The sequence below is a fragment of the Acanthopagrus latus genome, chromosome 17 (assembly GCF_904848185.1).
Source record: "Acanthopagrus latus isolate v.2019 chromosome 17, fAcaLat1.1, whole genome shotgun sequence".
In the NCBI taxonomy this organism is placed as follows: Eukaryota; Metazoa; Chordata; class Actinopteri; order Spariformes; family Sparidae; genus Acanthopagrus; species Acanthopagrus latus.
The window spans coordinates 29,991,656-30,019,169 of NC_051055.1; the positions used below are offsets into that span (position 1 = coordinate 29,991,656).

The 27,514-nt window shown below is 47.0% G+C and overlaps 1 long non-coding RNA gene across 1 annotated transcript; it reads left to right on the top strand.

Moving 5' to 3' along the window:
• The first annotated feature begins 175 nt into the window (after positions 1-175).
• LOC119006814 lies at positions 176-20,006 on the top strand. Its single transcript, XR_005070898.1, has 4 exons — positions 176-4,511; positions 9,724-10,011; positions 14,987-15,268; positions 18,493-20,006. It is a non-coding gene; the product is annotated as an uncharacterized LOC119006814 (long non-coding RNA).
• Positions 20,007-27,514: the final 7,508 nt, after the last annotated feature.

Below are 27,514 nucleotides of genomic sequence, written 5' to 3' on the forward strand. Positions count from 1 at the left end.
AGAACCGCTCAGATCTCTCGCTGTGTTTTTGCGTCACACTGTGTTCAAGATGTTACGAGCTGGAGGGCTGAACGTGAAATAAAACCTGCTAGTGTCACAAACCTCAGATAACGTTCACATCAGCTGTAACTGACACGTGTTGGTGAACCGGGTCGGCGCTCCTCGTGCAGTTTGTGCTCAGACGTCGGATCAGAACGACGCTCTGAAACGTTTCCTCCTCTCTGCTGCTCGTCTCTGCTCCGCTGCACAAGTCTTCCTTTTCTTTTGTTTTCTGGCTCTTGGATTTCATTCATGGAAGTGTTTTACATGCTGGTCACTGAGCGGTTCTGCTCCGTTTGGACCAGAGCTTCACTGACTGGGGGGTTGTGGACAATGTGGAGGGAAACTGAGTCGACTGGAAGTGATTTGGAGACGATCACGATGCGACATCGTGCATCGACTGACGCTGTGTGGCTGTCGTGTTGTGTTCAGGTGCTGCGGTGGACCGGATGCTGCCGGGCAGTACCAGGGTTCTGTTTCTCAGAGACACCTGATGTGTTGTTGGATCAGTGTGTAGACTTCTGAACCGATGATGCTGGTATCATTTGTTAATTTGTTAACGGGTCAGTTTCTGACAGGGGGGTGGATGATGTTCAGCCTCAGCTAGCACGCTGACTCTTTTGGTTCCAGAACTCGGGTCGCTGCCTCGGACTTCTGAGCGACACAGAGCTCAGTGAGATGAGAGAACAATGAGTCAGACGGGTGATGGTGGGTTAAAATGGGGGATACGTCTTGGTTTGCAGAGTTGACTGACGCTGTCGTGCTGATTGTTATTTCACTGCTGTGAAAACGTCCTGCTGCTGGCTGAACGACACAATCTGAGATCCAAACGTGGACCGAACAGAACGATCCGAAGCACCGGACAGAACCACGAGGTCGAGGCCCAAGAGCTGATTGACAGGACTTTTAAACCCGAGTGATTCTTCTTTTTGCAGGCTTGGTAGTTCACATCAGGTTTGTCATTAACATGAATATCGGAAACACCTGCCAGTCTGATGCGAGTGATTCTCTCTTTATTAACAAACACTTTAATGAAGGAATCTGTAATCCATCCGTCTGTCGCGTTGACTTCCAGAGACTGAATCTCTAAAACAAACCTCGTCTGTGAACATTAGCGCCTGACGCTCGTCAGACAACAACTCCCATGATCCCACGCTGCTCGCGTCTTTTGTTCTGTTGTGTTTGAGACCCCTGGTGGCAGAAATGACAAACTGCGTGTTTAACGACCGAGACGTGTCGGCCTGTCGTGTGTTTGTTGCAGACTTAACATTCAGTATCTTCGGCTGTTTGTTCGTCTCGGCTGCAGACGAGCTCGTGTTCCTGCAGGAGATTCAGACCTGCTGAATGAAACGTGTCTGAGCTGTGTTGAGTTACAGGGACGTGATTTATAATTCTGTAATCTGTCAGGTTCACTTTGGTGAAGGCAAAGATCCTGATTTCATTCGTTTGTGAAACACTGGTGAAGTTTAATCTGAAGGATTCACGACCAGGGAAACAAATCCTCTGTTTCAAACTCGTGCTCGTACATTTTGTGCCACTCTGACTCACTTGTTGATCAGCCGAGTGCCGTCTGGACACGTTGACATCCAGATACGTGACTGCAGCACACGACAAGTAACGAATGAGTCTTTTAGATTTAGTAAACCAGTTCTGTGTACGTATTAATTTAACAAATCCTAAAGGCAACACTTCAAAAAACACTGTCACGTAGTTTTGGAGAAGAAATTAAATATTTACAAACTCAGAAACATGTATTTTCTCCATCAGTGAGTCAACGAGCAGCTCTCAGAGGAGAATAACATCTCAGAACACTGTTCGAAACTAGAGAAGGTGGCAGGGTCCGCCACGTGAAAACAAATTAAAACTCCTTTAAGGTCGGTTTCACGGAGAGTTTGATTATTTAGTTTGTTTCAGCCATCTTTCTTCATCAGAACTACAGAATGCTCCTTTTAAAAAAACCTTCCAGTGTGTTTGTCAAAGATTTTTCTGACATCAGTAGATAAAAACCAACGTGTACAGAGAGATCAGGTAACAGCAGAACACCTGGAGATGTTTCTCCTCCTGCAGCTGCAACAACATGATCATTTTCATATTGATTAATCAGCCAGAAATATTCTTATTAATTATAGTTTTATCAGTTATATTCCTGATTAACTGTTCAGTCTGTTAAACAGGTGAAAAACCCACAAAGTGACCAAAAGTCTGTCAGTTTATTGTAGCTGGATGTCTGAACTCTGATCTCATCATCACAGAAGTTACTGATCAGTTATTGATCCATTACTGATCTCAGAGACGTGGAAATCAAAGCATGTAGTTTAGTCATTTAACGTACTTTATTAAAGTATTTCCTTTTTGTTCCTCAAATCTTCTGCTAGATATCTGCAGAATGTGACACATGTTTACAGGTTTAACTATCAGCTGGAGGTCAAATTAAAAAGAGGAGAAATTCTGCAGAGTTTTACTTCTAACAATGTTAAAATAAATCCAGAACTTTAAGTTGAGAAGTTGTGATTTTCACACTGAACTCTGCTGCTTCCAGTTTGATTCTGGAGGAGATGCAGCTGAAGCTTGAAGTCATCTTGTTGTTTAGTCTTCGTGGTGATGATGAAGTTGTAGTCACAGTTTTATTCATGATTCAGGTTCATTCTCAGCCTATAATCTCCTGCAGCAGCTCATTAGATCCTGCGTCACAAACCCAGAACATTTTTCACATAACGTTCAAACATATGAGCTGGATTTGGATTTGATCTGGAAAAGAAAAAAAAAACCCTCAGGCCTGAGCAGAGGGAGCTGGATGGAGCAGGAGGAGGTGCAGGAGGTGGTGGTGGTGGGGGGGGTGTAACCGCCAAGCCCTGCAGAAATGGCCTGATGGGTGCTAATGAACTTGGGATGTGGCACCACAATGCTGAGCGCCCCCTGGTCCACCTCGGTGCCCGGGTTCCCATGCAGCCATGGGATAAGAGAGAGGGATGATGGGGGGAGGAGGAGGAGGAGGAGGAGGAGGAGGAGGGAGGCTGGATGGTGCACCCAGCCTATTGTGCCCGGTCCTTAGCCCATTAGCCACCAACCAACCACTCCCGCTTTCCCAAGAGCAGCTCGAGGCCGGCCCGCCTGCCTGCCCGCCCGGACTCGGTAACCAGGCATCGGCGCGGGCGCGGAGGAGGGGAGGAGAGAAACAGTAGCCGTATTTAGAGTCTGATCTCCAGGAAAGCGTCCAAAATCTGGAGAGAAAGAGAGAGAGGAAAAAAAGGAGAGCCCGGGACATTGGTAGGCAGAGAGAACCCCCCGACAACAAACCGGGGGCTGACAAAGTTGTCTCTTTGGCAGTCGCGCCTCCTATTGAAGCCGTAATTTATTCAAAGGAGATTTTTATCCCCGCGATCTGATTATTATGATAATCAAGTGACCCAGACCCCCTTTCTTGGCTCTTGTCTGCGGGCTCTGGGCTCGGCGGTGACAGTAAAAGCTGATTTGCACGGTCTTCACCCCCCCCGGTCACATTCCTGGACTCCTCTGTATCAAAGACGCGCACAATGAGAATAGTGGATGTGCGCACTTGATCCAGGCGCATGAGCGGAGGCCGCAGTCTCCGCCGGGGGCTTTGTGTCAAACGAATACTAGTAGCCAGACAAGATTACACGAAACTTTTTTTATAATCCCACATGGGCCAAAAAGAAAGAAAGAAAGAAACAAACAACGAGGCTCAAAAACGACTGTTGATGAGTGATGGAGCTGCAGCAGAGGACGCTGCGTGCGTGAAGGCGCCAATTTATGCGTAATTATGTTGAATTAATGATGAATCTGACCATCAGACGTGAAGCTGTGTGTGTGTGTGTGTGTGTGTGTGTGTGTGTGTGTGTGTGTGTGTGTGTGTGTGTGTGTGTGTGTGTGTGTTAATGTTTCTCAAAATTCTCTTTGTCTCAAACATGAACAACGTGACTTCAGATGAGAGTTTCCAGCAGCAGAACTTGGAGCTCCATCCTGCGCGTCTCCACCAGCAGCAGCGTCCTGCTTTCATATTTCAGAGGGTGGAGACAAAAAAAAAAAAAAAAAAGCAGACCTGCATCGTGTCATAAAGGGGAGGGCCTTCGTGGCGGTATATGTTTTTAGAGCAGGCATGTTTTAAGTTCATATCGCATCTGAAGCGAGGAATGGCGAGCGCGAGGGACGGCTCGGGCAGGAGGAGGAGGAGGAGGAGGAGGAGGAGAGGAGGAGGAGGAGGAGGAGGAGGGGGGCGAGGAGGCGAGATCCACCTCCGCGGGAAATAATGGGGATGATAATAAAACAGGGGGAAAACCCGTCCGAGGGACGCTGAATGGATGGAGCCACGGAGACGTCACGGCCAGCCGCAGCCATGAAGACTGAGCGGTCCAGCCTCCGGCAGCTCAGTTGGTCTCCATCTGCCCAGCTGCTCGCTTCCTCTCGGCGGCGGAGAGAAGCGGACACGGCGGCGGCGACACGCAGACGACGGCGTGAGTATAACAAGTATGATCTGTGTTCCTCCTCAGAGGCGGAGGCAGGCGCGCAGTGTCGGCTTTAAAAAAAAAAAAAAAAATCGGAGGAAAAACGCGTTTGCATGCGTGTGTGTGTGTGTGTGCGTGTGTAGCCTGGATGTGGCGGCAGCAGTGAACATGGGCGACGAGCAGCAGGTCTTCAGCTCTCCATCTGATAGATCCGCTCATGTCTGAGTGTTTGTGTGTGAGGAGGTGATGAGCGGCAGCTGCTGGAGACGCTGCGCTGCACACAGTCTGCACGATGTGTGTCTTTATGTTGAAATGTTCTATTTTTCAAACCGCATCGAAGCCTTTAAAGATAGAAATCACCCTCAGTTAATGAATGTGGCACATGGAGTGTGTGTGTGTGTGTGTGTGTGTGTGTGTGTGTGTGTGTGTGTGTGTGTGTGTGTGTGTGTGTGTGTGTGTGTGTGTGTGTGTGTGTGATGGAGGTCACAGTTGGACGTGCAGAAACAAACCTGCGCTCTCTGCTCAGATGATGATCAGACGCATCAACTTGTAATGAGACTTTGGGTTTTTTCTCTGAGGCAGAACTCTGTTCCACATCCTCAGTGACGCATTGTGTACACGGCTTCATATGCGCCATTCACAGCGAGCCACAAAGGCCAAAAAGGCGCTTCCAGCCTTCTCACACACCTCCAGGCACTTAGCAGGGTCGCTCCTCCACCGCTGCTCGCTGTGCAGGCAGAGTCAGGCGACATATGGCACCGAAAAAGAAAAAAAAAAGCCCGTCCGACCCGATCAGGGTCCGGGGGAACAAACAGAGGGAACCTTTTCCTTTCACTCTCTTTCTCTCTCTCTCTCTCCCAAATTAAGCCCCTCGCTGGACTCTGTGTGGCCATGTGGGCTCAGATATGAGGATTACCAGCAGACCAGGCCTGCAATGCATGCGTAATAAGACAAAGTGGTGGCGTTCACACCCATAGCTGGCGGATAAAAGGAGGGGATCACAAGGCCAAATATCTCAGTCCAACACGTGTGTGCCTCCGAGTTACGAGCCGGCCTGAGCCGAGAACACGTGTGCGACCCACCGGGAGGAGAGAGAGAGAAGACGGAGGCTGTGGAGCTCCGAGAGAGAGAAATTCATACAGAAAAAAAAGATGTGGGATTATGAAACGTTTCACGTGATGAACATCAGAGTATTAATGTGTGCGTGCCTATGTGTGTGTGTGTGTGTGTGTGTGTGTGTGTGTGTGTGTGTGTGTGTGTGTGTGTGTGTGTGTGCACGCAGGGGTCAGTGCGTAATTCTGGAGGAGCGTTTAGAAAAAAAATCATGTTGAGCTGATTTTATTTTTAATTTAAGGTTTGACAATCCTGTTTTTTATTTATAAATTTAATCCAGAATTTATTGGAGAAGTGGCACACGCACACACACACACACACACGTAAGGAGACAAAGTTGTGTGTGTGTGTGTGCCACTGCAGTGTATTTTAGAGCAATAACTCTGCGTCAGTCTCTGATTCCTTCACGTTCAAACACACACGACATGTTTTGCTTCAGGTCAGAACGGCACCAGCAGGAGCGTCACACGCGGCTGGACTCTGCGCCTCCTCACGCCCATCACCTCTGAATGCTTTTTTTTTTTTTTTTTTTTTTTTAAAAAGAAAAGAAAACATTTTTCATTATGGCAGCAGAGCGCAGTTTGCTGATTGTCTTTACTGTCTGTTCGGAGGCTGCAGAGTGTAAAATGGGGTGATTCGGCTCCTCCTGCGCTGTGGAGTCCATCCGAAGAATAAAATGATCGTCTCTTTTTTCCAGGGATCCCTGGAGAGACATTCAGCGGCCTCACAACACGTGGCTTACTGTAGGTAACACTGGCGACCAGCGCTCACTGTCACATCACACACAGGCTTCCGTAGTCAGGCTGGATAATTGGGATACTTTAAGGGATTAAACATATTTTATATTCTAAAGAATAATAACAGCAGGACACGTGATGGTCGACACTCAGAGACACACAGTGAACTTATATACGCACACATGTAGTTTTTAGGTGTTTGTTATATTTGAGATTCTTGTTTCTAAAATGTTCATTATTTAAACATGATGAAATCATCCACAGATGGCAGAAAAATGCAACATTATTTTCTAAAATTCAGACAATATGAGGATGTTCAGCTGCTGCAGCTCCATCACAGCCAGGACGCGGGGAAAGTTATTTAAAGGGATTTTCTACAAATCCTAATTTTCAGTGCGTGTGTATGTTAGTGTGTCTGTGTTAGAGTGTGTGTGTGTGTGTGTGTGTGTGTGTGTGTGTGTGTGTGTGTGTGTGTGTGTTATTGTGTGTATCAGCAGGCCTACACTGTCACCTCACTGTGTCACTTTCATTCTGGTATTTTCAGAATCACACGTATCTGCTTTTAAATATCGCCTTGTCCTGTGCGTAAAAGTACTTTCTGTCGTGCGTAAAACTCGTGCGTAATTTCCATTTAATCTGAGAACTTCCACCTCAGTTTCTTAAAATGGCGCGACGTGAAAACGATTTCACCACGTGGGGTTTTTTTTTTTAATCAGATGATGAACCAGTGAGATTTATAATACGAATCAATTCCTCGCTCATCAGCGCGGCACCTCCGCATAAATTATTTCCAATTAGAAGCGCCGGATTTGTTGACGTCATGCGCGCCTCGGCCAATGGCACAGCCTGATGAGGTTGGTTTAAACAGTGGAGAGAAAGAAGCTGAGGTGTGTTTTAAAATGTATTTTATCAGCTGACAGAAGTGTGAGACAAACTTTCCCTCAACAGAAACTCTCTCCTCGAATGAAACGTGTCATGAAAGGAAAGTTGTGACGATTAAAACCCGGAAGACAAATATTGAATTTATATCAATTTATCAGAATTATATAAGAGCAGCACAGTCACGAACATGAGCCAGTGTTAATGAAGGGACTATTAATGTTAATGTGGAAATAATATCTAATTATCATTTTCTCTTCATCAGCTAGAAAAATACAATCTGATGTAACAAACGCGCCATAAAACTCACAGCATCTCTGCAGCTGATCGGAAATGTAACTTAATATTGTTCCATTGTTCTCCTGAGAAATAATATCTGATGAATTACTGATTAGTTCAAACACCAACGTGAAGAATATTTTTCTTTTTCTTCCAATTTAAAAAAAAAGAAATTAAATTTCAATAGTTTTTTTTAAAGTGTTGCAGCTCATTATAGCAGCTAAACACTGTAAAATGTGATGTTAAAAATAGTTAATAATAAAAACTAATAATAACAATAATAAAAATGATATTTTGTCTTTTGCAAAAAAAGGAATAATGTAAACTTACTTCTACATCTGAGTTAAGATGTTTATATTTCCTACATTTATTGATACAGCCGAGTGTGTGTGTGTGTGTGTGTGTGTGTGTGTGTGTGTGTGTGTGTGCATGTGTGTGTGTGTGCATGTGTGTGTGTGGTGTGTGTTTGTGTGTGTGTGTGTGTGTGTGTGTGTGTGTGTGCATGTGTGTGTGTGTGTGTGTGTGTGTGTGTGTGTGTGTGTGTGTGTGTGTGTGTGCATGTGTGTGTGTGTGTGTGTGTGTGTGTGTGTGTGTGTGTGTGTGTGTGCAGCAGCACACTGAGCTGAGGCATGTTTCAGCTCTTAAAGGGCCTCGCTTTGTCCTTGTGGACTGAAACAAAGCACCTTGACGAAGATCTCCGTGTTACGCTGACAGACTTCTGAACGGCAACAAAACACCTTTTCTTTTCTTCTTCTCTTCTTTTATATTTATTTCTTTACCTGACACAGATTCGGACAGTAGAAGAAGAAGAAAAAAACTGCTGATTGTTGTAACCTGCAGGGAGAACGAAACAATGCATGTGGGTTTTTTTTTTTGTTGTTGTTTTCTTTGCTAGCAGGGACGTAGCCGACTCTGCTAACGCCTGCATGTTGCCAGTCAGGTTGTGTAGTGTGTGTTCAGATTTGTGTGCATGCATGTGTGTGTGTGTGTGTGTGTGTGTGATGGAGGCCGAGAATATTCTGTGCCTCGCCCTCCTCTGTCACTCTCTCTCTCTCTCTCTGTCAGTATCTCTCCATCTCTCTCTCTCTCTCTGCTTTCAGTCAGGAGAGCTTTACTTGGCGGTGGCGTTGGTGGGGGGAGGAGCCTGCCACAACGGGGATCTGGGCACACAGAGCAGCTTTAATTAGAAGGGGCCTTGTGCCATGTGCCACCTCGGCATGTGAGAGGAGTGTGTGTGTGTGTGTGTGTGTGTGTGTGTGTGTCTGTGTGTGTGTGTGAGCTGCAGCATTGTCTCTACTCGTTAATGTGAAAGCGTTTCGAGTGTGTTCGGTTTTATTTTTGCCTGATTCTGTGGCCACACGGTGTTTGGCTGTGAGAGGATGTGTCTTCTTCTCGTGCTCCGTTCAGTCCGAGTGGGTGGATTTCGTTTCCTACATCGCTGTTAGTGTATTTTTAATCTTTATGTAGCGTTATGTATGTCTTAAAGAAAAGAAAAAAACCCTCTATCTTCACTTTGACTCCAACCTTGAGCGCCAGCCGCCTTGCTTGGGCATCAGATAATGTAAATGAAGACAAACCAGTTCCTTTTGTAGTCAAACAGCCAGGATCTTTTAATTTAAAAATGCATTTGGGCCGTGGTGGGGGGTGGCGTTTGAAGCCATCACCCTCCTATGGAGCCAGTCAGCGAGTGAGGCGGATGCGCCATAGGGATGGGCGCTGGGCCGGAGAAGGGAAGGTTGGTACGATAGCCGGTTTGGACTGGTTGGACAACTTGTGTACATTTTTTTTTTTTTTTTTTTTAATGAGTGCCTCTCACTGATTGTTTGACTTTGGGGAGTTTTTTGATATGGAGGCATTACTCCCAGGCCAATCAAGGCTGTCTATTCACAAAGGGAGGCTTCTGATTGGTCGAGGCGGTTTTCGAGGCGGGGTGAGGGGGGCCACATGGTGACGTCACAAAATGAAGGGTCAGGCATTTAAGGGCCGCTGTAGGTTGAGCGAGGAAAAAAAAAGGCCCCAAGCCAGAAGAGTAACGTCGTCTTTGTTCGGAGTTGGTCATCGGATCTTTTTTTTTTTCGGATTTCCTAACAAATGTCTCACATTAATTCCTTAATAAGTTAGTTTGTAATCATTTCAATCATGTGAAATCAAAGACATGGAGACACGTAACAATGTTTTTTTTTTTATTAACAACTTTCTCCTTCTGCTTGTAGGTCAGAGCTCGGCCCATGTTACTTCGCCTGCGGCTTGAGAGGATGGGTGGCCTTAGGGGTTGGTTGTTATCTTTGGTTATCTAGCTGTATGAGTGATGTACATTCTTCATAAAGCTAGATAACCGAAAGTAACAAGAATCCCATTACGCTCCTGAAAAGGCATCAAGACCCCAAACGCACGCCACGCTCCGAAAGAAACAAGTCTACCGCAAGAAGTGCAACAAGACAAGAACTGAAGAAAAATGGACGATTTGAAAAAAAAAAAAAAAGCAGGAGATGCAGCAGAAGGTAGGATGGATGGTTTTACGTGTGAGATACTCCAAACTTTACTGTGAGGTTCTGTCTACATGTCCTGTTTCTCTTCATCAGCGTTTTAGGAGTACAGAATCCCTTTTGGTAGGCATGTAGAAGTAATTGGGACATCGGCCGCACATATTCCCCCACTGCTCCCTGCAGCCAGTGGCGGTGATCCATAGCAGTACGGTTGGTGCAACAGGATCACTTTTAATCTAATAAGCCCCATGATCCTTGTGTGTGGGGCTGCATGCAGGGGCTTAGCCATAGTATCACATGGCCCGGGAGTGACGGGGCTTGCTGAAAAAGACCCGCACTGATTCACCAAAAGCTGCTGGACTTTGACAAGTCGTTTAACAAGTCGCTGTTAGCTAATCAGTCCGCTAGCCGGGTTTGGTCAATGCTCCATTCACGCTCGGCTCCGTGAGCTTCAGCTTTGCCCGCTTGAATCTTTTGGCATCAAGAGGAACACGCAATAAGAAAAGAATGTGGGCCTTTTTCTCTATCATAGGAGCTGCATACGGTGCTATGAATTATACATATGTTCTGACTTGGATGCGATTGTGTGAGTTAAGAATGCTCCCTCCGAGTTAATCCGGACTGCCAACTCCCCGCCGGCACCCAACAGAACAGACGAGAATTTGTTTGAGGCCAATTTTGTTAAGTTAGCCGTTGTTGATTTTTTTTTTTCCCCTCCTTTCCACCTACTCCTTTCTCCCCTTTTGCATGAAAAGATGTTTGATTTGGGGTCCTGGCCGTTTGTTTGATTTGACGTGACAGTTGGCTTGGTTGTGAATGGGCCGTGGCAAAGCCTCCATTGCATGAGGTGCTACCATGTGGAAAGGCCTGATGGGATCTCGCTGAATGCTGCTGTGTGTGCGTGCAGGGCTCAGAAGGGGGGAGTGGTCCAGGGGCAATCAAGCAGAAAGTGCCCCCAGTGACGAGATCCAGGAGAACAATCTGGGCCTGAAGGTTCTTTGGCCAGGCTCATGGTGAGGAGTAATTGGTCAATCAGATCTTCAACCACAAGGCCTCTGATGGCTGATTGAAGGTGTGATTTCTTTTCTGCCCATCAAAGCTAGAGGGTCACTCCCGCTGAGAGAGGCCTCTAAGGATTGTTCCCAAGGTCTCACAGCTTCAGAGGCTACCGGGCTAACAAACTCCTGTTGTAATACATATTCCACATGGCGCTTTGCTGCCTCAACACGGCCCCGCTGCTGAAATGTCGCCCTCGAGTTTGGATATATTCAGCCTGACACGGCACAAACTCTAACTCTAGTCGTGCGAGGCCGAGGTTAAATTCCTAAAAGAAGAAAAAAAAAAAGCTTGTGTGGCAACCTCACCTCACAATGTCAGTCTCTTCAAGCCCTGCAGTTGTGCCTGCCTGCCTGCCTGCCTGCCTGCCTGCTGCATTGCAGGTGCTGAGTGTGACATTTGAGCTCTGGGCTCAGCTAGCAAGAGAGAGGAACGAGGGCCTTGACGTGAAGTGACAGCCGGAGATGTCACCTCCTCTGATGGCAAAGTAGAACCTGGTTCCCTCTCCGTTGTCCTGCTACCGGTGTGTGTTTGCATCACAGTGTAGACGTCCGAGCGTGCCGAGGTTTTGATCTGTTGTTGTGAGCCGTAGAAGTTGCATGTGCAGGATACACATTTTCTAACATTTAAGAGGCAAGATTTTGAGCAGCTCGAGGATGTGTCGTCTCCGTTTTGCTTCCTTTTTGTGTCAGTAACAGCGTTCGGGCTAAATGGGAACCGAAGTCTTGGACAGATTGTGTTTGTACCCTAAGCAGTGCCCGGGGAGACGCATGTCATGGTGCAAATGCTTTGTGCTCGGCTCTGTGTGTGGCACAGTTATATCGCTAACGCTTCACACTGGGGACCCCGAGACTACAGAGTGTCTTAGCTTCTGCCTGCCTGAAAATGGCACAGAGACGGGAGAGTTCCTTAAAAAATCACCGTAGGGCCTTTGCTCCCTCTCTGTTCCCGTGTCCCATGGCAGTGTCTGAAATAGAAAAAGAGCGCAGAGAGAAAGGATGGAGGAGGAAAGACGAGGAGGAGGAGGAGGAGGAGGAGGAGGGTGGTGGGTTTGTCTTAGCTTTCATGCACTAGGCAAGCAGATTTAGACTCCAAGTGTCAAATAGAAAAACAGCCATTGTGGTCGGGTCCTACTTGCCCCCCCACCAGTAGACTTTACAGTCAATAGAGCTAGTCCACTTGTCACTGAGGGACAATGCGCCCCTTTGCCTCCCTTTCACCCCCGCCGGGTCCGAGCAGCCAGACAGTTTTCTGAATAAGACCCAGTGATTCTTGCCCCCTTTTCTCTGCCCCTCTTTCTCTCGACGGAACACACCAACAGGGTTTGGAAAATGGCTTCGCTGTTGGGCCGGAGCAGAAGGCCAGACTCTGTTATTTTCTACACAACATCGGCATTCCCTCCAACCGAACCCCCCCTTTCACTGCGCTCACACAGAAATGAATGTATCTTAAGGCAGTTGCAGAAGTCGGTGGGCCTCCCCCAGACAAAGGAGATTAAGTTTGGCAACTTAGCAGTAACAGGTGTACTTTGACTGTGCTCGGACCACACGGGGGGTTGACTGCTGACGTCTGACCCGTCGCTCTGTTTGCCTTTGTGTTGGTTCTGAGTTGAGCGGAGATGAAGATGAAAATTTGCTTTGTGTGTGTTTCTCAGACGACAAGAACGCTTCAGACCCTCGTCAGCTTAGAAGTTTTCCAGTCGAGTGTGTTTGGCCGAGCTGTCGAGCGCTGGCCTCTTATGATTTTTCCCGGCGTTTGAAAAATGTAGCTCAGTTTTGCAACATTTCTTCAGTGATTTGCCAAGTTTCCTCCAAAGGGATTCTTGCAGATATCTTTAGATCTCGAGCTGTGCTCACCCAGGGGAGCGAGTTAAGGGTAAACAATGCGGGCACACAGAGGAAGAAAGAAATATCAGAGGGAGTGCGGCACAGCGCTGATGCATGAATACATTTTCACATTTAGAGCTGAGACAGTGATGTTTTAAGAGGGGAAATATCTTTCAAAGAGAATGAGCGAAGCCTTTTCTACCCACACCTTCAGTATTTTCAACCACAATAAATCGAGCCATTCAGCAGCAGCATAAACAGAGACACTCTCAGAGCCGGAGCAAAACAGTGCATGCATTTGTTTGTTTCAGTCGTTAATAAAGCTTTTACCGAGAGCCTCGGCCCTCAGAAAAAAAAAAAAAAAAGCCCATTCTGGTGAAATGACTTGGCAAAGCATCCGATGGAGGGTCTGTTCAGACTGAAGCTGCTCCCGCTGCCATTGTCTCGCTCTCTCTCACACACCTACGAGTCCAGAGTAAGCACACAATTTCATTGTTGCGTGAGCTGTTAATATCAGAGGCTTCACAATAGAGCCCATTCGCCATATTTGCATAAGGCACTTTTCCAACAAGGACCCAGAGAGGGCTTGAAAGCTGGCCCACTCCAGTGCCAATGGCAAAAAAATGTCAAGTGCCAATTAGGAGAGGTTTGCCACCATTCAGCAGTACCCCACCCCTGTAGTCCTTCCCCTCCCTGCTCACACACCCCAACTCTCTCACACTCCAAGTCACCCCTGTTTTTACCACCTTATTCCAATTTCAGTCGTAGCCTTCCCCTACTGACACCCGGAGACAAAAGCTGGCTCCCTCCTCTGCCGGCTAATGGAGGATCCTTTCTGCCGGAGCTCAGAGTATTAGCAAAATCAGACAGCGCGCTCTGTTCACCGATTAGTCAGCTTTCTTTGTTGATTTCTTTGAATAGAGGGGGTTCACGAACTGTGCAGCTAAACCTGAGAGATATAGACTCCACCTGCTGAATATTGAACTTAGCAGGCCGGCTACATTGTGCTGTTTTTTTTCTTTTTAAAGGTTTGAGACTCGCAGGTTTTGCTCGGGCAGGTGTGAGTAATTAAGGGGAAGGATTTTGGTGAAGACAAACGCTGATTTCAAGCAATTAAAAAAATTCGCCTCTTCCATCTGATATTCACAGTGGTCGTACTAAGAGCATTTAGCCACCTAATGACTTGCTTTAAGCTGTCCTGCTTATTATTTTTGCACTGATGCATGCACAAATGCACAGCGTCCTATTATGAGAAGGGCTGCAGTCAGAGCTTTGACTGACTGCTAACAGAAACGCTGCAGCCAGATTTACCAGAGCTAAATTCAAGTTAGCTTAACCGGTGGATGTCAACAGAGCTGACCAGCTGTTTTACAGTCGTACCGACGCTTGAAAAAAAAAAAAAAAATGCCGCATTATTTCCGCTAATGCTTAACTGCAGCTGTCAAGATGCAAAGTACGTGGTGACACAGGAACGCAGAGCATCGTCAGTGTCCTTGAATTTAACTCCCGCGGTGTTTACATTAAGGAGCGTTCGCTACAAAAGGACTCGACATCAAAACATGAAAAAGAAAAAAGAAACACCTGGTGTTCTCTAAAACTGACGAGGGATGCAGCAAATTACATTTAAAGAAATTAAGTCGCAGCGACAATAAAAGAAGGTAATCGTGTTTGTCCAATTGAGGCTACTGTTGTTTTTTCCACAGAGCATTTACCTAACTTACCGCCTCCTGCCACTCAAAAGGATTTTTTCTCTTGTCCCCCTTTTTCTCTTTCATTCTTTCATTCAATCTCTGTGTCGAGTTTTTTTTTTTTCTTCTTTCCCACCCTTGATTCTCAGATGGTTGGATCTGATTTGCATGCATTTGCATAATGAAAGTCATTTGCATGCTCAGGGGCAGACTGTACCATGAGAACAGACATGAAAAGGTGTGTGTGTGTGTGTGTGTGTGTGTGTGTGTGTGTGTGTGTGTGTGTGTACATGCAGTCATGTGTGTGGCGTGGCTTGTGTTTCCTCTGCAGCCGTCGGTCCACACATGTGCGTTTTGATGGATAAATCACATTCTTAAAATTTCTCCCCTCTGTGATTTCCCGTCTCGTCTTGTGTGCAGGCGACCAGCAGCACCACCACGCCGCTGAAGGAGAGCTGGCAAAGGGAGACTGAAAAACAGGGAAGAAGAAGAAGGAGGAGGAGGGGTTGCTGTTGATTCTGCCCTCCCTCTCTCCTCGCCCTCCTCTGCATCGCCTCTTCCCTCCTCCTCCTCCTCCTCCTCCTCCCTTCCTCCTCCGCTCCATCCTCAGCCGACTGCCCCTTTTTCCTGTACAGCGAGACGCAGCCACCATCTTAGAGTAATGCTGGCATGAAATGGAAGTGGGAAGACCAGTCAGTGCAGGTAAAAACACCAAACCCACTGCGCCCGCCATCGCTGCATCTCTCCACCGGCGCCATCCCCGACCCCTCCATCCTCTCCTCTTCTTCCTCCACCTCCTCGCGCCCCCTCGCTCCTCCTCTCCAGCGGGCGATAGCCTCCGTTTTTTTTAATCACCTCGGATATTTTTGTTAATTGCGCGATTCACAAGATGCACCGATGGGTGGAGGGGGGGAGGTGGGTAAGTCGATGTGGGCGGAGCGTGTTTTGTATGTGTGTTCACATTAAATCACTGTGCTCTCAATGCCGCTCTCAGGAGGCTTTCAGTGGGCATCTGTCCTCTGAAGCGCCATGTTTTCTTTCCCCGTTTGGGAATTCTCGTGCCATCCTCACATGCGTGCCCCGACATGGCGGCGGCTGCCATTTTGGAGATACGATGCGAGCCGATTGCCTCTGTATTGTCCAGAAAGCCACAATTCCACAACTCCGTGCAGTCGAGCACCTCGAGGATCTGCTCACAGACATAAAGTGTCTTTTTCAATAATGCTTTTTAAGATCACTATTATTTAAAATATTCTTTTAAAAAAAATCTCTACTTTTCTTCAACTCCTTAAATGAGTTCGGAGGAAATGTCAAGGTGGGCACATCTGTCGAGTGGAGAGCGATGATATCAATGAACCACTATTCACATTCTCATACAGAGACACTGCCGCAGATAACAAAACACCAACACAAAGCAGCCGAGAGAAGGACGGACGGAGAGAAAGAGAGAGGGAGAAATAATAGAGAGGAGATGGTGAAGAAGTGAGAAAGCGAGACCTCGGTCGGCAGCGTCTCAGCTCTGGAAAGCCTCTCTTTGTGCGAGTGGCCGGTGTTGGAGGGCAGTCGGTGCTCAGACAAGTCGAGTATTGTTCTCCCTGAGCGAGCTCGTTATGGTGCGGCATTATTCTGAGCGGGGAGCTCCCAACTTTGAAAACCGCTTAAACTAAAACACCAATTAGCATCGGCTGGGCTTGATTAAGTAAGGCAGGCGGTAAACAATACGCGCCTTTGTCCTCGCAACAGAGAGACCTCCTTTTGTTTGTGTCTGCGGTGTGGAGGTCAGAGAGACAAAGCTAATGCTAACTTACAGTAGGGTGCTAACAGGCAGACTGCTGACTCCCCCCTGCAGGGTGAAGGTGAGGGAAGAAACAGAGACTGTTGCTGAACACTGGAAAACATCTCGCCATTAAAAAACATCGAAATCTTTAAAGAAGTTTCACCTCAAACTTTCCCCCTCAAGCTCAACACTGAGCTCCAATACTCCATCAGTGATATCAGCTCTTAAATTAGGTCATGCTAAGCTTTTAGCTTCATTTACATTTTTGACGATGCCGTCTTTAAAAGCGGAGGCGTCGCTTGGCTTTCCCGAGAAGTGCTGCGGTAACTGTGTCAAACCCAAAGCGCACTAATCACGGCCAGGCCTCCGTAAACAGGTGGTAGATTGAGCGAAGGGGGCCGGGGCTGTTCTCAATTTACTGTGTAAATTATGCAGAGCCCAAAACAATGCAAACAGTAGACAGTGGAGTGGCTGGCGTTGGCTAATGAGATGATGAGAAGCCTGGGAGGGCTGGGAGCTGGTCGAGGTGAGGGGGTGGGCACGGCCGGCAGCTTGTGTCTGGATCTGTGTGTTCGTGTGTGTGTGTGTTCATGTGTGTGTGTGTGAGGGTCTAGAGGAGCTCTGGCAGGGGAGCAGACACTGTCCCGTCTGCACTAACCCCATCATCAGCACCCCTCCTGCCCAGACTGAGTGCTGCAGAAGGAGGGGAGGGTTAGCAGGCAGCTGGGGCACCCTGCCCCCATTGCTCCAGCGAGAGCACCAGCCTTGGGAACCTCTGTGGCAGGGGTCCCCCCACCGACACTGGCACGTAGGGGCCCCCCAAAAGTCTGGCTGCAACCCCCCATTACCACCATCCCCTCCTCCCTCTTGTCTCCCACCCCACCCACCCTAATGTGAGGCTGGGGGCCTGGGAAGGACTTCAAGTTCATGGCCAGACCTCCTATTGAGCTGACAGCCTGACTGTTTGCTCAATTCGGCTCCCTATTCAGAGTGGAGGTGGAGGGGGGAGTGTTGAGAAAGAGCTGGAGGACGGGGGGAGGCGGAGGTGGTGGTGGTGGTGGTGGTGTTGCTAGATGGGACACCGTAGCCACTGTGATAGCTATTCATTCAGCAGGGGGAGACGAGTAAAGAGCGAGGGAGCGAGTGAAGAGGGACGGGGGGTTCGAGTCGGGGTGCATAAATAAAAAGTGAGGAATCCGGGCTCAAAGTTTGCTTTGAGCGGTGTGCGCCTCTCTCACACTCTTTTAGACTCTTAATTACCGGCGCCTTCCACTTTTCTCTCTCCCTTTCTCTAACTACACCCCCCCTCCTCCTCCTCCTCCTCCTCCTCATCCCCATCACACACACACACACACACACACACACAAAATCGCAATCATTCTCATCATCCCCTCTATCCCCTGGTTTTATTAGGCCACATGCTGGGGCTGTAAATTTACCATTAACAAGCTTATTCACTGTAGTCCTCTCAACAAAACAAGACCATGATGCCAATAACTCAAAGCGACACCAATACCCGAAACTGCCTTTTATACCACCACCCCTCTGCTGTCAGCCACTCCCCCCCCCTCCCCCCACTTCCTCCCTATAGGCGAGTGCACCGGCGTACTGCAGCATGCCAGGTCTAACGTGACGCTCGCTAATAGCTCAGGCGATGCTAATTATCACGATGGTTGTTGATTTCTGCCGCTTTCTGAGCTCGCACGGCTGCATTATCGGTTCACTCTGCACTCACTGACCCACTGTAATATTTTAAGTTGCTTGTCTGAGCTGCAACCAAAAAAAAAAAAAAAAGTGGGGGTTTGATAGACCTTGTGAAGTCCAACTCAGCCTAGCTTAGGGTGCGTCACATGCTTCCTCTTTGTATTAGCAGCTCGTAGCGTACCAGGCTCCTGCTAAGGCCTTTCAACTTCAGCCCCAATCCCTTCAGCCGGTACGCGGAGCTGCGCTCACCGTGGTCAGATTTAGGACACACAAGAAAAAGAAAAGTTATTTTTCACGTGTAAAGCACAACGAGGACAAGCCTTCGTTTGATTCACCTAAATTGGCATTCACAGTCCGGCGTCTCAAATAATTGTTTTGACATTCACATGATCGGCCCCGCTGCGTGTTGACGCTGTATCTTAATGTCATCTTTTTCTCTTCGCAGGTTGTCGATGCCGGGGAGGAGGAGGAGGAGGAGGAGGAGATCCAGAGCGGCCGGAGCGTGCAGCGGACTGACGGCAGGATTCGTCCTGCGGAGGCTGTTTGTCAGGACTAAACATGGACGCCGCCACACGTGACTCAGTGGCGATTCCTGCCAAGACTGTGGAGCGTCGCCGCACTTCTTCAGTGCTGCTGCGTCATGCACGACACCGGCTGACAGTCGAGCTGGACTCATTGTGAACGACGTCAGTGTTTCATCAGATCCTCAAACATCACGGTGGACTGTCGGACACTCAGACAGAAGATCAGCAGCTTGAGGTGTCGAAGAACTGGTCCTGAATTGTGACTCTTGTTTTCATATTTTTAAGGGTTTGACACTCGATCGTGTTTTTTTTTTTCTTCTTATATATTTTCTAGGGCTGGGAGATGTGGACTGTGCTGTATACGTTACATATCTCTCCAGAATAAGTTCTTCATATGTGCAACAATAACTGTAGAGATGACTGTTAGTTCTTTCACTAAATATTAAAACAATGAACACATAGAAGAAAAGTCTTAAAACAAAACTATCATGATGCAACAATATGAAATTAATTTATTTCCCAGCCCTAATATTTGTCTATAAAACAATATATCTTAGAGATGAAGCGGTATAAAGCGTCTTCGACTAACATTAGGCCGTATTTGACGAGTCGTAGCCCACGTTTAGTTTGGATTTCCTGTTTCGTTATAGTTGCTAGGACTCAAAGACGTGAGAATGTGACGACCCACGGCAGCAGTGAATAATACTGCACTGCGATTGGACAGCTCCATGTGTCGGCTGACACAATGGCGAAGGAGTGAGCTGTTGTCTTTATACTCTATGCAACTGTTTTGTCTTTGTTTTATTCTGTTTTTTTTATTATTTTTATTTTTATTTTAAACCCGGCCTCTTTTCATTCTTAGTCCTGATTTTATTTGTATTATTTTTTTGGGCTCCCAGTTTTCAGACGTTCCTCCAGACGTGATGTGTTTTCTGGAGGGACGCTCGTCTCTCTCTCGCCTCCTGTTTGTTAATATACCGACACAGATTACAGTCGGAGTGTGTGACAGATGACAGAATGCAGCTCAGTGTTCAGATGTATTGAGTCTCATATATTTTTTTTTTCAGCCTTAACAGACTTTGATTTGCAGCCACAGGAAAAAAAAACAAAAAAAAAAAACCTCAGCCTGAGTTAAATGTGGATTCTCAGGTTTTTAATATTCCCGATGGCAGGAGTGTGTTTGATCAGCGGGGAAGTGGCGAGGCGGCGGTGGAGCTTTTTCGCGGCTGCGTCTACACACAACACACGCCGCGGCTATTAAAACCTTTTTTTTTTTTTTCCCAGCAGGCTTTGAGCCGTTTTGGTCGGTTGCAGTCACCTGCTCGGCTGTAATGACACATCTTTGGGTGAGACATGACAAATACATTGGCTTCAAACACTGGCTTAATTTCCTGTCCTTGACATTAACACACACACACACACACACACACACACATCCAAATGCAATAAAGCGAGTACTATCGCAGCCTAATTCATTCTATATTAATTTTCGGGAAGTGGCAAATTTTTTTTTTATTACGATTGATAATCTATGCAAATCTTTTAAATATTACTTTAAACAATCTATGTCTATGCAGTGCTTTTTGCAATTGATTCAAAAGGGAGACTATCTTGGCCCTAATTTAGAAAATGTATTCTTTTGATAATCATGCACATCCCAGTGCTCAAGACAATTACTTATCTGCCTGGATAAGCTTGAAATTATGTTTTTAATCTTTAGCACAAGAAAAAAAAAAAAAAGTGACTCTTCTGATATCAGTCCAGAGGCATGAAGCCTGTGAATTGTGGTCTAAAATAATTAAATCGCTCGTGCTAAATCTCCTTTTCTTTTTTTTACTCTTCCTTAACTGCAGATCAAACATATCTGTTCAGCTACGCCTTCGTGTAGCTTATTGTGTTATAGAAGCAGCAGCAGCGATGTTTGTGTTACACAATCTACTGGCTGTGATTGAGTGTTCACCACATGTGCCTTTTGTATGGAAAAATGTTGGAATACTAATAAAGGTTTACATTGAAAACAATGGAAAAACAAAATGGCTCTCGTTGCGTGATTTTGTCGACCTGATGTTGCAGAGGTGGTTGTGCTCTCTGCAGCCACGTGTGCTGCTGGAGGGTCCTTGAGCAAATCGCTGAGCTGGATTCATCCGGCAGGAGCGATGCAGACAACTGTCGATCCAGGCAAACGGGACGTGAATCTAAATACACCCAACAGCTGGCAGCTTCCCTTAAATGTTTTTTGTCACGTCTGCAGAGAGATAAACTGCAGTTGACTTCCGACGTGATGTTACAGCCAGAATGAAAAACATCATGACAGTTTCCCCCGAGATCGCACCGTTTTCAAAACACCATGAGGGATGTTGGTTTATCTTCCGTAGTGTTTGGCATCGAGCTCCGTCCTCCTTTAACGTACAGCTCATCCGAGCGAGGAGGCTCTCGGTGGTAAAGACGACCCTGACCTCGCCGTTAACGTGCTGTTATTCCAGATTTGAGTAAAACAAAGACACAGCGGCGCGCTGCGACTGGATTGTGTTGCGGGCCGTCGTGTGCTGTGCAGGAACACTTCCCCCGGCGTGATTTGCTGTCTGAAGCCACATATGGCAAATGCGCCAACACCGACATATGGGCCCCTCACAATTGATTAGCATTGTCATGTAAACGAGGGGTAATCCCACTGTAAAACAAATGAAATGTAACCCCTTACAGTACAGGTGGATCACGCTGCTCTTTTCACTCATTCTCCTCTTTTATGGAGTCTGGTGTAATTCAATGAAAGAGGTTTTTAACGCACCCCCTTGGGTGTCTGCATCCTCGCCGCGTACAGCAGCGAGAGGCTTTACAAGCCGCTCTCCTCGTGTTTACAGCTGCGCCGCGCGTCGAAATGAGCCGTAGTACACATAAACAGCAGCTCCATGCAAATATTACAGTGCCCTTATTAACCAGGGCAGCCTGCAATTACATTATGTCCCTGGCGTTAACATCCAGAGAGCGAGCGCCGCTCCTCTGTGACAACTCCCCTCGCCCTCAGTGTTTCTTGGCGGCGTTATGGCCCTCATAATCTGATTCACAGTTTTTGTCATGCTGCCAAGAGGCAAGCTGCATTAGCCAAGCACTATAGGCCTTAATGAACTGAGTGTCAGTGTTAAGCACACTAGAGCAAGCTGGAGTGACGGCGTACAACCAGGCTGTCATTTGCAGCCATGTTGGATCAAAGTCTTAAGTTATAGCTGTTCGCGCTCGAACGTTTGTCAGGTCTCTGAGAGAGAGAAAAGGAAACCCTCCGCTCTTTATCACGCTCGATGTGTTTAGCCTCCGAGAGGACAGGAAGTGTAGAGCGCGAGGAGCGCGAGGAGGGCGTGGCCTCCGTTTGACATAAAGCACAAAATGGCTGTTCGCTACATCCCATCTTGAGACCGAGGGGGGAACAGATTTCAAGATGGCGCCGCAGTGACATTAATGTTTTTCTTTTTTTTTTTTAAGATCCGTTTAGATAATTTAAAAAAAAATGTAAAAGGCCGCACTTCCAGCTCAACGGTTTGATAGACAACTACACAAGAGCCGGTGGCAGGAGGGCGTCCGAAAGAGGGAAATGGCGGGTTTTGGTGCACGTCCAAGGTCCAGGAGCTCGGGTGCTGCTCCTTTCACAAGTTCCTCAGAATCGTCATTGGTATGCAGGAATGCGCCCCTCGCAGGCCATTCTGTGAGATTTTGGAGGGAAACGTGTTTGCAACCGGTCGCTAGGACAGAGGATGTGTGTGTGTGTGTGTGTGTGTGTGTGTGTGTGTGTGTGTGTGTGTGTGTGTGTGTGTGTGTGTCTTTGGATCCGACCATGGTCAGTGCCAAGAAAAAAGTGGGCGTCCGTCCAGATCTGTCCACCTTTGTGAGCCGCCTCCCAGCGGTGCTGCCCGGCAGTTCTGTTCAGTGAGCAAAGACAAAATGGCTTCAGATGCTTTGAAGGGTACGTCGTCCTGTGAAACGCTCCAATTATAATAAATATAAATGATGAATAAAGAGAGTGTGTGTGTGTGTGTGTGTGTGTGTGTGTGTGTGTGTGTGTGTGTGTGTGTGTGTGTGTGTGTTGGGCTGGACTGGACTGTCTTGGCTGAAGACTATCGACGGGTTCTATAGACTCGATCCGTCCTCACAGTGACGGCGCCGATGGAGCGCCACGTTTCACAGAAAATGCAACAGTGACCTGTGAAGTTCTTCCGACTTTTCAAGTCGCACGCTCCACGTAGATGAGACAACACTCGCAGGGAACTACTTTCATTTAATAAAACTTCCACTTCTGCTACAGCTCAGAGGGAGATATCAGATGTCTGTGTAGCATCAACAACAAACTTTCATTTCGTTTTGCAGCCGTGTGTTGTGTGATGACAGTCAGAATCAGATCTGAACATCAACGATTAAACTACCAAACAGACATAAAAGTTGGTAAAATAAACTGATATTTTTACTCGTTGGCGTCCTCATGTTTTACTCTTCACGTGACATCGTGCTCACCTGCTGCATTAGCGAGCGAGCTAACCGCTTAGCTTCTGTCATACAGCACCTGTCAGCTGATTGGACGCCACGTTCATGTGAAACAACTTTATTGGTCTGTTTTTGCACAAACTGACTAAATTAACAGTCGAAAAACATTTTTAAAAAAGTGCTTTTAATGTGATGAAACGATGGATTCTAATAAATTAAAGTTATTGAATAACACAACATTGATGTTTTCCATTCTGCTTAATTAACACCAAGACTTTCATACTTTCTTTGGCCTATAATATATTCTGAGTTACCTTTACTGCAGGTTTTAACAACATGTAGTCATGTCCAGCCTGGCTTGTTGAAGCAGCAATCACAGATGTGTGAAACACCAAGATGTCATCAAATGTAGCCCCGTTGTGTGTTTTTATAAGACTTTGTATAGAAAGAACAGGAGGTGACATCAGCGACACTCAGCGAGCCACGAGCCCAAATCTGTCCCTGTTTTAACCTCCACATCAGTGCTCACGGGAACATGTGGCAAAACCGTCAGAAACTGCTAAAATATTTCAACTTCCACTTCAGTTTATTTGAAGAACACGACACCCAGAGAGCCTCTGTACAGTTTAAAAGTCAGTAAAAACACAGGTGACAGTGTTCATCAGACAACATGGTCGAGGTAAGTCATTCAAAGGATCAGACGTCCATGACGGGACGGATGATGAAGGAGAACAGTCGGATCAGAAAATAGATAAAATATTAAATATCTGAGAACATGCAGGTGAAACTGAACCAGAGAAGATTCAGTCTGCTGTTTCCTCCTGCGAGTGTTTTCATAATTACACTTCTGTCTGGAGGAAATTATTCTTTAAAGTGTCGTTTTAACAGAAACTGATTTTTATTTAATGGACCTGGACGAGTACCGGGATCGTCTGCAGCGCTCCAGGACCTTCAGCTGAAGTTAAAACACGAGCGAGACGGTCGACAGCGCCGACGCCTCACAAGTCAAAGTTTTTCTTGTCATTTGCACAGTTAGCATGTAGCTCCTGCGACTAACGCTAAGCTTAAAATCCACTCACACCCTGAAGCAATTTCTCAGAGCTTATGCATTTTATATAAATGGAGGAGAAGTACTCGCAGGAGGTTAAAGGAAAACTTGTGGCTCGATCGGCCTGATGAGTTCGACGTCCGGATCACTGAGGATGCGAGAGAGAGCGAGCGAGCGAGCCCTGTTGTGGAATGTCAAGTAGTTTGTCCGGGCGGGTGACTGAAGCGGGAAGTGATTTGACTAATGTTTTCTCCTTTCATAGCGCTCCTCTCCACCTCGTCCTCCCCCGCCTCCGTCCTCCCCAACCGCCAAAAAAAAAAAAAAAAACCTCCCCAGAAAACTTTACGGTGATGTCATTCATATGCAAAACAGGCGTGCTTTCAGCGGGGTGAATGTGTGTGTGCATGCGTCTGTGAGCGAGTGAGTGTGTGTGTGTGTGTGTGTGTGTGCATGTGTTGCTTGAGTGGCTGATTCCATTACTTGAAGGACCATTACACTTGCCTGTCAACAGCCAAAAGACCTGAGAAAAATTAGCAGATTAAATCACTCGGCTCCTCTCCTCCTCCTCCTCCTCTCCTCCTCCTCTCCTCCTCCTCCTCCTCCTCTCCTCCTCCTCTCCTCCTCCTCCTCTCCTCCTCCTCTCCTCCTCCTCCTCCTCTCCTCCTCCTCTCCTCCTCCTCTCCTCCTCCTCCTCCTCCTCCTCTCCTCCTCTCCTCCTCTACTCCTCCTCCTCTCCTCCTCTCCTCTACTCCTCCTCCTCCTCTCCTCCTCCTCCTCTCCTCTACTCCTCCTCCTCCTCTCCTCCTCCTGCTCCTCCTCCTCCTCTCCTCCTCCTCCTGCTCCTCCTCCTCCTCCTGCTCCTCCTCCTCCTCTCCTCCTCTCCTCCTCCTCCTCCTCCTCCTCCTCCTCCTCCTCTCCCCGGCGAGCATCCACCACCGAGGTGTTGTGACAAAAATAAAAAAATAAAAACTGTAATGCATCTCCTCTGAAAGACGCGTCAGTGTGTGATCGGTGACAGGTCCTAATTTTGGCGACAAATCTCTCCAAAAAGATAAAAAAAATAAAATGAAAATAAAAACAATGATAATGGCGGGCGACACAATCGGGGCAGCAGGACTCCTGGGAAAAAAAAACAAAAAGACGAGTCGCTGGGAGGCGAGAGCCAATAAACGAGGCCAAACGGGGAGTTAACTGTGGTTTTACAGTCTTGTAGAATGAAATCACACAACAGCACTCAGAGTTATTGTACGTGTTTATTGATGCAGTCGGGGGGAAAGGTCGAATGTCGGAGAGGGTTCAGACGTGTTTTCTCCGGCGCAGTCACCAGAATGAAATACTGGAGCAGCAGAAACATTCAATTTGTACGTCTCATACGTCTCTTATCACCGTTTCTACAGTTTACCAGCAGATTTTCATGTGTGCAGGTGGAGAAGAAGGTGCAGTGACAGCTAAAGACCACTGTTCAGGACTGTGTTTCAACATCTGTGAGCGTGAAACCACTGCAGTAACCTGATGTTTCTGGTGAGAAGTTTGCTGCAACATCAGTGGTAACAATCCGGATATCTTTAAAGAGACGTCAGGACAATTTCCAGCCGTGTTGGTGCAAACAAAACCTGAGAACATTTTCCAGCTGTTTGTGTCAGCAAAGCTGGATATTTTTGACCAGACGACGGGACATTTTATGATGTTTCTGACACATGTTTTAACTTATCTGACAGATATTTTTGATGAGAAATGTGGATGTTTTGCAGCCGTGTTAGTGATAACAAGCCAACTGATTCCAGCTGTGTTTAGGTGTAACAGAACCAGGTGAACCACAACATGATCTTTTCCTCAGCTCAGTGGTTCATGTGCCTAAAACTGCCCTGTGAAAAAGAGAAAAATCATCCTGGTAACACTCTCGTAAACTTTTATTTCTTCTACATGTTGTTTCAGGCGCTCGCTCGTCTTCAGTCACACATTAACATTTCAAATGTAAAGTTTCAACATATCTGTAGTTCTCAGAAACATACAATACCAGCATTATTCCTGAGATTAGAAGCTTAATTATTAAAGATAATTAATCATGTGAATGTTTTAGTCACTGAAGTCGCGCCACGAACATAAATCCCGGTCTTAATCCTGTAACGGGCTCCAGAGGTTGCACCTAGCTTCACTTATCACAGGATGACAGGAATCCAACAGAGCTTCTCCCTTCAAAAAAACAAAAGAATAAATCCCAGATCCCAGAATGTGGGAATGAAGCCCCCTCGGGTCAGATTAGCATTCTGGGAAAAACAAAATTCCCCACTGGGGCGTTTGCTACAGACCAGATGGGTGTACCCCGAAAAAATCAGCCACGCAGGGGGAAGTGGCTGAAGAAGAAGAAGAAGAAGAAGAAGAAGAAGAAGAAGAAGAAGAAGAAGAAGAGGCTCGGCCCCCGGGGAAGATGGAGGAGAGGGTGTTGAAGGAAGAGAGGGGGAGGCTGGGCGCGAAGAGTTAATGCCGACAGCTCAACAAAGGCCGCCACCGCCGCCGAGGGCAGAGAGGAGCACGGGAAAAGAGCGAAGGTCAAGGGGACCTCAGGGGGTTCAAGTTCAAGGCGACTGTCAGCGTCTGCATTTTAACAGCCGCGACACGCCCTCCGAGCGCCTCCACCTCCATCCCAAACAACAGCTACACCCCCACGTCTCCATCTCCGAGAGTCCACAACACAAACTACACATTGTCTCACACACATCAGAGGCAAAAAGGCAGAAGCAACAGGCCGGCTGAGCTTCGTCTGGGAGGAAACATGATAATGTGTGTGACATTTCTTTTTCTTTCAGGAGTCGCCGTCTGGGTTTTTTGTGTATGTGTGTGTGTTTGGAGGCTGTGGGTGGTTTTGTTGGTGAAGAACAGGAAATGCTCAGTGACTCGCATGAAATGTGTTTTATTCAGTCAGAGATGTGTTAGTCTGGTGTTCAGAGGGTTTGTGTAACTTTTTTTTAAAAACATCAAATCAAGAGGTGAAGTCAGAGGCTGGGAAACACTGTCAGATCCTCCTGTTGAGGCCTGAAATGTTACGTTCCTCACTTTTTGTTTCCTCTGTAGTCGTCAGCATAAAATATTTGCACTTTAAGTTTCTGCAAAAACCACAGATAGATTCAAAATTTGGAGGTTTTATTCCTCGTGAGCTGACTGTCATAGAGGTGGAGGTGATGGAGTTAGAGAGGAAGCTGCTCACTGTTCAACATTGAGTTTCAACATTTGGAGGTGTGATGTTTTTAATGAGACGTCAAGACATATAATCATATTTTTGACGAGACTTTGGGACATTTTCCTACAGTGCTGACAAATCAGGTGTTTTAAACGAGAAGTCGGGACATTTGTGGTGACAAAACAAAGCTTTTCAAGACAAAACATGATGTTTTCTGAACCCTAACCAAGAGATTTATGTGCGCATA